At 40.2% G+C, this 8161-nt stretch overlaps 1 protein-coding gene across 3 annotated transcripts in view; it reads right to left on the reverse strand.

Annotated features, from left to right (window-relative positions):
* Window positions 1–7828: 7828 nt before the first annotated feature.
* Window positions 7829–8161, reverse strand: part of LOC145265476 (uncharacterized) — a 140463-nt gene continuing 140130 nt past the window's right edge. For 2 of the 3 annotated variants that reach the window (XM_080121346.1, XM_080121344.1), the window contains one exon: window positions 7829–7877. The gene's annotated coding sequence lies outside the window, so the exon portion shown is untranslated. The other variant, XM_080121345.1, reaches the window with a different exon arrangement.

Consider the following 8161-nt stretch of genomic DNA (forward strand, 5'->3'; position numbering starts at 1 on the left):
GTTGAGGCCACAAATTCACCGGCGGCAACCTTGTGCAGGGAGATTCCCCCCTCTCTTCTTGAGAAAATGCTACGGGTGACGGTTTGTGATGTTATTTATTTGCTTCCCCACTGAGGAAATTAGGTACAAGGCCGTTTCTTAATGTGGGGATAGGGGGACCAGCTCCTCCAAGGGGAACTGGATAGTGACAATTGGTATGAAGGGTTTCCTCTACATTGACCAATAACTGATTGCAATGGTCTGATGTGTAGGGTTGGCCCCACATAACTTTTAGTGCAGCATCTGTCGGAACAGATACTACATTTTGATCTTTGATCCCCGGTCCAAGGACAGTGCGAATGGTGGCGATTTGTGATAGCCTCTAGGATCCCATCCTAAGTTAAACCTTTCTTCCACTTAGACCCTTAAATGGAAATCGGCAAGACCTGATTAATTGATCGTGCCTTAGTATCTATAAGTTCATCTCCAACTGAATTACTCACTTTTATTTTTTTATTTATTTTTTTTTTAATTCAATTTTCACCCCAAACAAGGCACAGTGCCACTTTGAAGCAGGGGGCTACTATTAGGGAATTAATTAGCGGGGTCATTATGAAGGGAGAAGAGTAGAAAGATGTTTGTTAACATTACACTTGAACTTCTGCATATCATTGCAGTTGGGAAAGCAGAATCCCGGAAGGGAGTTCCAAAGACCCGCAGTTCTGGGGAAGAAACTATTGGAGTAAAAGGCTTTCTTGCACCTAGGGATCTCCACTGTAAAGGGATGAGACTTAGTAGCTTGTCGGGTTTGTCGGGGGTAGTTACGTCGGGGAGGTACAAGTGTTTGCAGTTCGTCAGAGTATTCACCATTAAAGTATTTGTAGAACAGGCAGAGGGATGCAACATCTCGTCGATGGGACAGAGGTTGAAGCCTAGATGACAGTTCAGGACCTATCAGGTTGGCGACTCTTTTTTGAACCCTGTCCAGGAGCGAGAGACAAGCAGCAGATGCACCAGCCCAGATGTGACAACAGTACTCCATACATGGGCGAATGGTTGCCTTATAGAGGTATAGGATACTGGCAGGCGTAAGTAGTTTTCTAGCACGGTAGAGGGAGCCAACCTTCCTTGCAGCAGCTTTGGCAATGTTCTCAATGTATCTATTCCAGTTCATATTCCCTGTAAACGTTAGGCCGAGGAGTTTAAAAGAAGTACTTTCAGGCAATGTGTTCTTGGCCATTGCTATTGGTGGTAGAGAAGGTTTCTTGTAGTTATTGAAGGAAATAAGCTTAGTCTTAGCAGCATTGAATGAGACCAACCATTTTTGTCCCCATTCCACTACGGATTGGAGGTCATCCTCTAGTGTTTCTGCCATTTTCTTGGATATGTGTTCATTTGTTTTCCCCTCATATCTGTTATAGAGAGTGGTGTCATCGGCAAATATACCCATCTCCGAAACAATATTATCAGGGAGGTCGTTTATGAATATCAGGAACAATAGAGGTCCAAGGATAGACCCCTGAGGCACTCCCGCATTTATGTCATATTGTTTGGATGTACGTCCGTCGAGGACAACTTTGATTTTTCTATTACTTAAGAAGGATTTAATTACGTTATGAATTCTTCCAGTGATTCCATATGATCTAATTTTCCTTAGAAGACCATCGTGCCATACCCTGTCAAAAGCCTTAGATATATCAAGGGCCACCGCTCTACTCTCCCCTGTTTTATCCCATGAACGGTATATACGTTCAGAAACTACAGTTAAGATATCTGCTGTTGAACGGGCTTGCCTGAATCCATATTGTTTGTCAGTCAGGAGTTTAGCAGCTGTTAGGTGCTGGACTAGGACTTGATTAACTAAGGACTCAAATATTTTGGCGAAAAGCGGGAGGAGGCTAATGGGGCGATAATTTAGTGGGTCAGTTCTTTCACCAGAATTCTTGAAGACTGGTACCACAGAGGCGGTTTTCCAGCAGTCGGGAAAACAAGATTCGTTAAGGCATTTATTGTAAAGTTTGGAGAGAACTGGAGCAACCTCGGCAGAGCATTTTTTTAATAGCACAGCCGGGATGAGATCTGGTCCACATGCTTTTGAGGTGTCTAGGTTTTTTATAATAGCATGTACCTGAGAAGGGGTGATTTTCAAATCGTCAAGTGTGGCGTCTGTTCGCAGAGGAAAATCAGGGAGTGAGTGGTGTACCGAGTTCAGTGTGGAGTTTGAGGCAAACCGACTGGCAAGCAGATTAGCCTTGTCAGTTGCCGTGCAAGCAACCTCATGATTGTTTGTTAGTGGGGGAATAATTGACTGTCCATTATTAACTACGCTGTTGTAGATTTTCCAAAAATCCCGGGTTCCTAATTTCTGTGCTTCGATGCGCTTTCTGGTGGTTTCAGAGTAATCTGACTTAGCTGTGTCTATCACTCTCTTACAATTATTTCTAGCTTCTATAAACTTCTGTTTATTTGAGCTGGACTTATGTCGGTTGAATCTGCGGAACGCATGCTGCCTTTGACAAATGGCAGCTGCACAAGCAGAAGTAAACCATTGGGGGGAGTGGGGCTTGCTATAGTATTTCCGTGCGGGAACATGTGCTTCAATAGCAGTTTTGAACCATTCAGTTGTCTCATTTGCACACTGTTCTGCTGGAAGAGTAAAGATATTTTGCCATGGGGCATCTCTGATGAGCTCCCTGATGGCTTCCCAATCAGCCTTTTTGTAATACCTCGTTGTTTTGAGTAGTGGGTCTTCAGTTTTAGGGCGAGAATTTAGGCTGATTTCTACCATTATCACAGCGTGATCAGCATTCCCGAGTGGGCTGTGGGCATTTGTTGTACAGTCATTGGGAACCGTTGTCAGAAAGAGATCTAGAAGTGAGGCATGTTGATCGTGCTGGTCTGGGAAACGTGTCAGAAATGTAACCAATTGAGATAGGGAATGAGATATAGAGAAGCGTGTATATATAGTGTTGCGCTACCAGCTACGTCTGTGTGATTTGAGAATCCTAACCAGGTACTGTGGACAGTTATTCTTAAAATAAATAAATAAATAAAAAAACTTTCCCCTTTTTGTTTGGAGTAGATCTAAGAAGTCTGTAGCTGAGGGTCAATCATGTCGAGAACAAAGATTACTACTGCCAAAGAGTTTTTACAAGGGAGTCATCACTTATCGAAGCCTGAGGGCCACTTGAGGATAAGGGTTAGTTCGTGTACAGATAGAAGTTGGCTATTTGAGAATTTGTTTACATTGGACTTGAAGACGCCAATATTGCAGTCAGATGGAAAGCAGGCTAGCCGAACAGTTCCACATGTGGGCAGTTCTAGAAAAGAAGCTTTGTTAATGGAACTTATAAAATGGAAAGGAAACAAAACAAACAACAACAAAAAAACTGGCAGTGTTAAAACGCCCTCTTGTCGATACAACACAAGTCTTTTTTTTCCTTTCTTTCCTTAACTTGCAATAAATCCTCGATTATTCGATATTATCTTCCACCGTTTGTTCTCATTCTAAGCTGTCCAACAAAAAACTCCACTCAACGAACTGCTTTAAAATTCATCCCATTTAATAGTTACCAATTGTGTACATATGAAAATTAATGGCATACATATACATATGAAAATTAATGGCATACATATACATATGAAAATTAATGGCATACGTTCACCAACGAGCGATATTCAAAATTATGCTTGTTTTGTCTTTTCTACATTTTCTGCTGGCATTTTACATGCTAAGCAAACACGAGGTCATTTGCTAGAGTGATGATTTCTATTACATGCTCTCCTGATATCACTATCACATAAATAGCAGGGAGATGGTGATCGCCTTTAACGTGTACTCCTACATAGAATTGGAGGTATCACTTCTTCGTTCCCATCTTCCTCATCACTACCATCATCGCCACCAGCATGTTCCAAAATTTCCTCTTCTGGTTCCGTAGGCAGTGTTTCTGAGATAATCCAAAGGGGCAGTAGAGGATCAGGATCATCCTCGAATTGTGTTTTCTTCATCGTCCTCTGACATAGAGGCACAACAGGGGCGGACATCTTTCACATGATGTGGGACACCATCGACCAACATAGTCTGAGGACTTATCGTTTTTTTCTATTCGTCCACTGCCAAACCTTGTAGTGCATTGAGCATTTGGTGGTTTTACCCAATCTCCCACTTTTGTACAATGTGTAAAGAACTCTAACCACTGGTGTGATATCTATCCCTTTATGCTGTTCATAGCGGTAAATCCAATTGTCTGGCACAGTTGATGGTGCTGCATCATCCTTGGGTATCACATTATATCAGTACACAGCTTGGAATCAAACACTGCATCCTGGCTGTAATTCTTTTGACAGTGCGGTGACACCGCTCCATTATGCCGTACCTTCAGGAAAATATGTACATTGGTAATGCATTCTAAACCCCACCCCCATTCGGTTGTGAATTTCTGAAATTCTTGACATCTAAATGTAACCTAAATGTAGAAGCATTATCAGTCAAGATTTCAAGGGGAGCACCACGTTCAAAAAAGATGGATCTTAATTGTTGCACAATGCTTGATGCATCCTGTCATGCCAACAGACGCCATATCGTGAAACGTCCAGATCAGATCCATGAAATATATCAGAAGAGTAGACATTCTGGAATTTGTCAAACCACATTTTGTGTGAAGAATGTCCTGCAACTGCTGGCCCACAGTCTGTTAAGGTCAAGAAATGTTTGCCATCATAATGAGTTATAACCAGACCTATCCGACACCAGTTTTCCTCCCCCTCAAGCTTCCTTTTTTGCCATCCGGATGGTGCTGGATCAATTCGCTGACACTCTTCACATGAATGTATTGCTATCTTGATCGGTGCCTTTGTAGTTGCAGGACATTCTTCACACAAAATGTGGTCTGACAAATTCCAGAATGTCTACTCTTCTGATATATTTCATGGATCTGATCCGGTGTTAATTGATCTGTTAAGCCTGCGCATGTCAGTTGCAGAGGATTAGATCCCTGCTTCATTATATCCATCCATCTCTTAATTACTCGAGCCAGCTTATCGGCCAAATTCTGCTCTGATGAAACAAAGGTAATGTCAACCTGCAAACTGTAGTCATCGACTAGACATTTTATTATCGCTAGTCTCCTTTGTATCAACATTTCACTTGTAGCTTTAGTCCTAACTTGTACCTTTCCAGTTAAGGTGTCAGTCAACCAGTGGTAAACATACAATGAGTCAGTGTGGAGGCGTACGACTTGGGCCTGCCACTGAAGTGCAGGATTAAGCCCTTTCAACATGGCATCAAGTTCCGCCAAATTAATATGCTGGGCGTCATTTTTCAGACAAAGCCAGCACGCATCTTCTATGACTCCGGCACTTCTTAGCAAAATGGTTAGGACTCCCACATTTATAGCAGACATGGATTTCACACTTAGCATTAGCTGGGAGAGAACCCACATTGTCTCCATAGGGTTTAAATGCTGCATGACTTGTGTTGGCTGCTGTTGTAATTGGTTCTGGTTTCTTAAGGATGTTTCGCGTTTAGGCCAATAACTCGTCCATTGTTAATCTGTCAATACATGACGACACTCGCAAAAGTCTACTGAAATCCTCAGGTAAGCCCATCCAAAAGGCACAGCTTGTCATTTTTTCATTGACACCACCAAACAGTGCTGATAACTTCCGTAAGTAAATTAAGTACACGTCCACCTTTTCATTGGGATGTAGTCGCTGAGTAATGAACTCTTGCTATACAACAAAAGGATCCGTACCAAGTGCTGTATATAAGCTCTGCTTAATTTCTTCCCAGTCAGCTTCATCCTCGAGTTGCTGGTACACTGCATAAGCCTCTCCAATTAATCTCAATGGAATGACTGTTTTTTACTGGCTCCTTTATTTTGCACAATTTGTAAATATGCTCAGCCTTCTCAACCCATTCAACAATAGACAACGCAGTAATAGATTCATCAAATTCCGGTATTAAACAAATGTCGAATCTGTCCATTTTTTTTTTTAAGTCACCGTTTATCAAAGTCACTTGAAAATAAAATAAAATAAAAATGCCGAAATAGCTTATAAAATGGAAAGGAAACAAAACAAAAAATGGCAGTGTCAAACCGTCTTTTTGTTGATACATGAAAGTCTTTCTTTCTCCAACTTGCAATAAATCCTCGTGTATTCGATATTATCTTCCACCGTTCATTCTCTTCTAAGCCGTCCAACAAAAACTCATCTCAACCCTCGTGCTTTAGAATTCGTTCCTTTTAACAGTTACTAATTGTGCACATATGCAAATTAATGGCATACGTTCACCAATGAGCGGCCTAAAATTATGCTTGTATTTTCTTTTCTACATTTTCTGCCGTCATTTTACATGCTAAGCAAACATGAGGTCGCTTGTGAGAGTGATGATTTCTATTACAGAACGTACGTTTAGATTTAGGCACAGATAAAGAGTAGGGGAAATTGTTGATAGTGGTTGTAGATAGGCGAGTATTTTTGTGAAAGTTTTATATCGGTAGGAACCATGGATTGAAGCTCCAACCACCTGCCATGAAAATAACGATAGAACAGAGCCAGGCTTGCAACGTTATGTTTTCAAAGTAATATTTTTGTCAAAATGCTACAATGTAAAAAATCTAAAGACCAAACTTGAAAAATGTAGACACAAACCCAACCAAAATCCTACACTTCATTAAAAAATTAGGACTTTTCAAAGAAAAATTATTTGGAATCTTAATTAAAAATTGTTTTCCTTCAAAAATAATCTAAAGTAATTAATTTACCCAAGGGTTCCATTGGACAAGTTTATTTAACATTAAATAACCAATAAATTGTAGACATGCTGTAAAAGAAACCAAATCTCCATCAGTGAAGGGGAAATCTTTCTAGACTGAGGTAAATTTTATTTTTTGTCCTAATCCAGACTATTCCTAGCAGGAGTATAGTATCCCTCTTTATCATAATTACCATGAAAGGAGCTCCAATCTTATGTTCCTCCTTGCAAGACACAGAAGGAACTCTTTTTCTCCCACATCGGTGTGCCTAGTAAGAGGAATTTATATAGATTTAAAAAAAATTTTTTTTTGCAAGAACTTCCCACCTGTGGAACATATTGCTGTGGGACTGCTTCCCTGATTACAACTTAGTCATCTTCAAATCCAATCTAAATAGATACTTGTTGAAAAATATCCCATAAATAACACACTTATGCATTTTTTTTTTTTACATAGTCACCACTTATCAAGGCCCAGAGGTCACTCGAGGATAAGGGTTAAAGAGTGTACAATAATCAATGGGACACTATCATAGGAATCGTTAGTAGTGTAAATTTAAATAGGATTACTTAAGGGGAACAGCTCATCAAGAACTTGTTTATGTTGGACTTGAAGACGACCATATTGTAATCAGCTGGAAAGCAGGCAAAGAGAAGACCGTTCCACAGGCGTGCAGTTCTGAGAATAAAGCTTTGTTCATGAATCTATATTCAGGTTTAGGCACGGATAAAAAGTGGGGGAAATTATTTGAGTGTTTTCGGCTAGACGAGTGTTTCTCGTGAAAGTTTAACGAGGGGGGACCATAGATTGGAGCTCAGACGAGCACTTGCCATGAAAATAACGATAAAGTGGAGACAGGCTCACCAACGTCTCTTCTGTGAGAAAGAGGTTGCAGGGAAGAGAAAAAGGCATCCTCTTTATCAATGCTGGTACTCACATAGTTTTCCACATCTTCTAGTTGACGATCATTTGTTTCATTAACATTTATCTTCGAATAGCTCTTGGCCTTCATAAGCATGAATTTGATAGCAAAAGAAAAAGTCTTTTGACAACACAGAAGATCGTATAAGAAAAATATGGAAATGTTATAAGTTTGGAAATTGTTTTTATTGGTTCCTCTTGCTGAATTGAATAGGTCTGAAAAGTAAAAAGAAAAGGTTAGTGTTGGATTAGTATTGAGATTGAAAAAAGTGGAACTTTTTGGGGGGCATCGGAATCAGTAGTAGAAAAAAAAATAGTATCTATTTCCCAATAACTCAAAACGATTTTTATGTCTGAAACTTAATTTCCCATTTTCTGGCACGAATGAAAAATATGAGGTACCTTTAAACAAGTTTCCAGACTTTTTTTCGTATGGGCACTTTTGATAGTGCAAACATGAAATTCTCTAGTCTCCTTCGAAGTAATCTCCTCCAGCTGTA

Source organism: Euprymna scolopes, chromosome 40, assembly GCF_053919585.1.
Source record: "Euprymna scolopes isolate OS-2025 chromosome 40, ASM5391958v1, whole genome shotgun sequence".
Taxonomy (NCBI): domain Eukaryota; kingdom Metazoa; phylum Mollusca; class Cephalopoda; order Sepiida; family Sepiolidae; genus Euprymna; species Euprymna scolopes.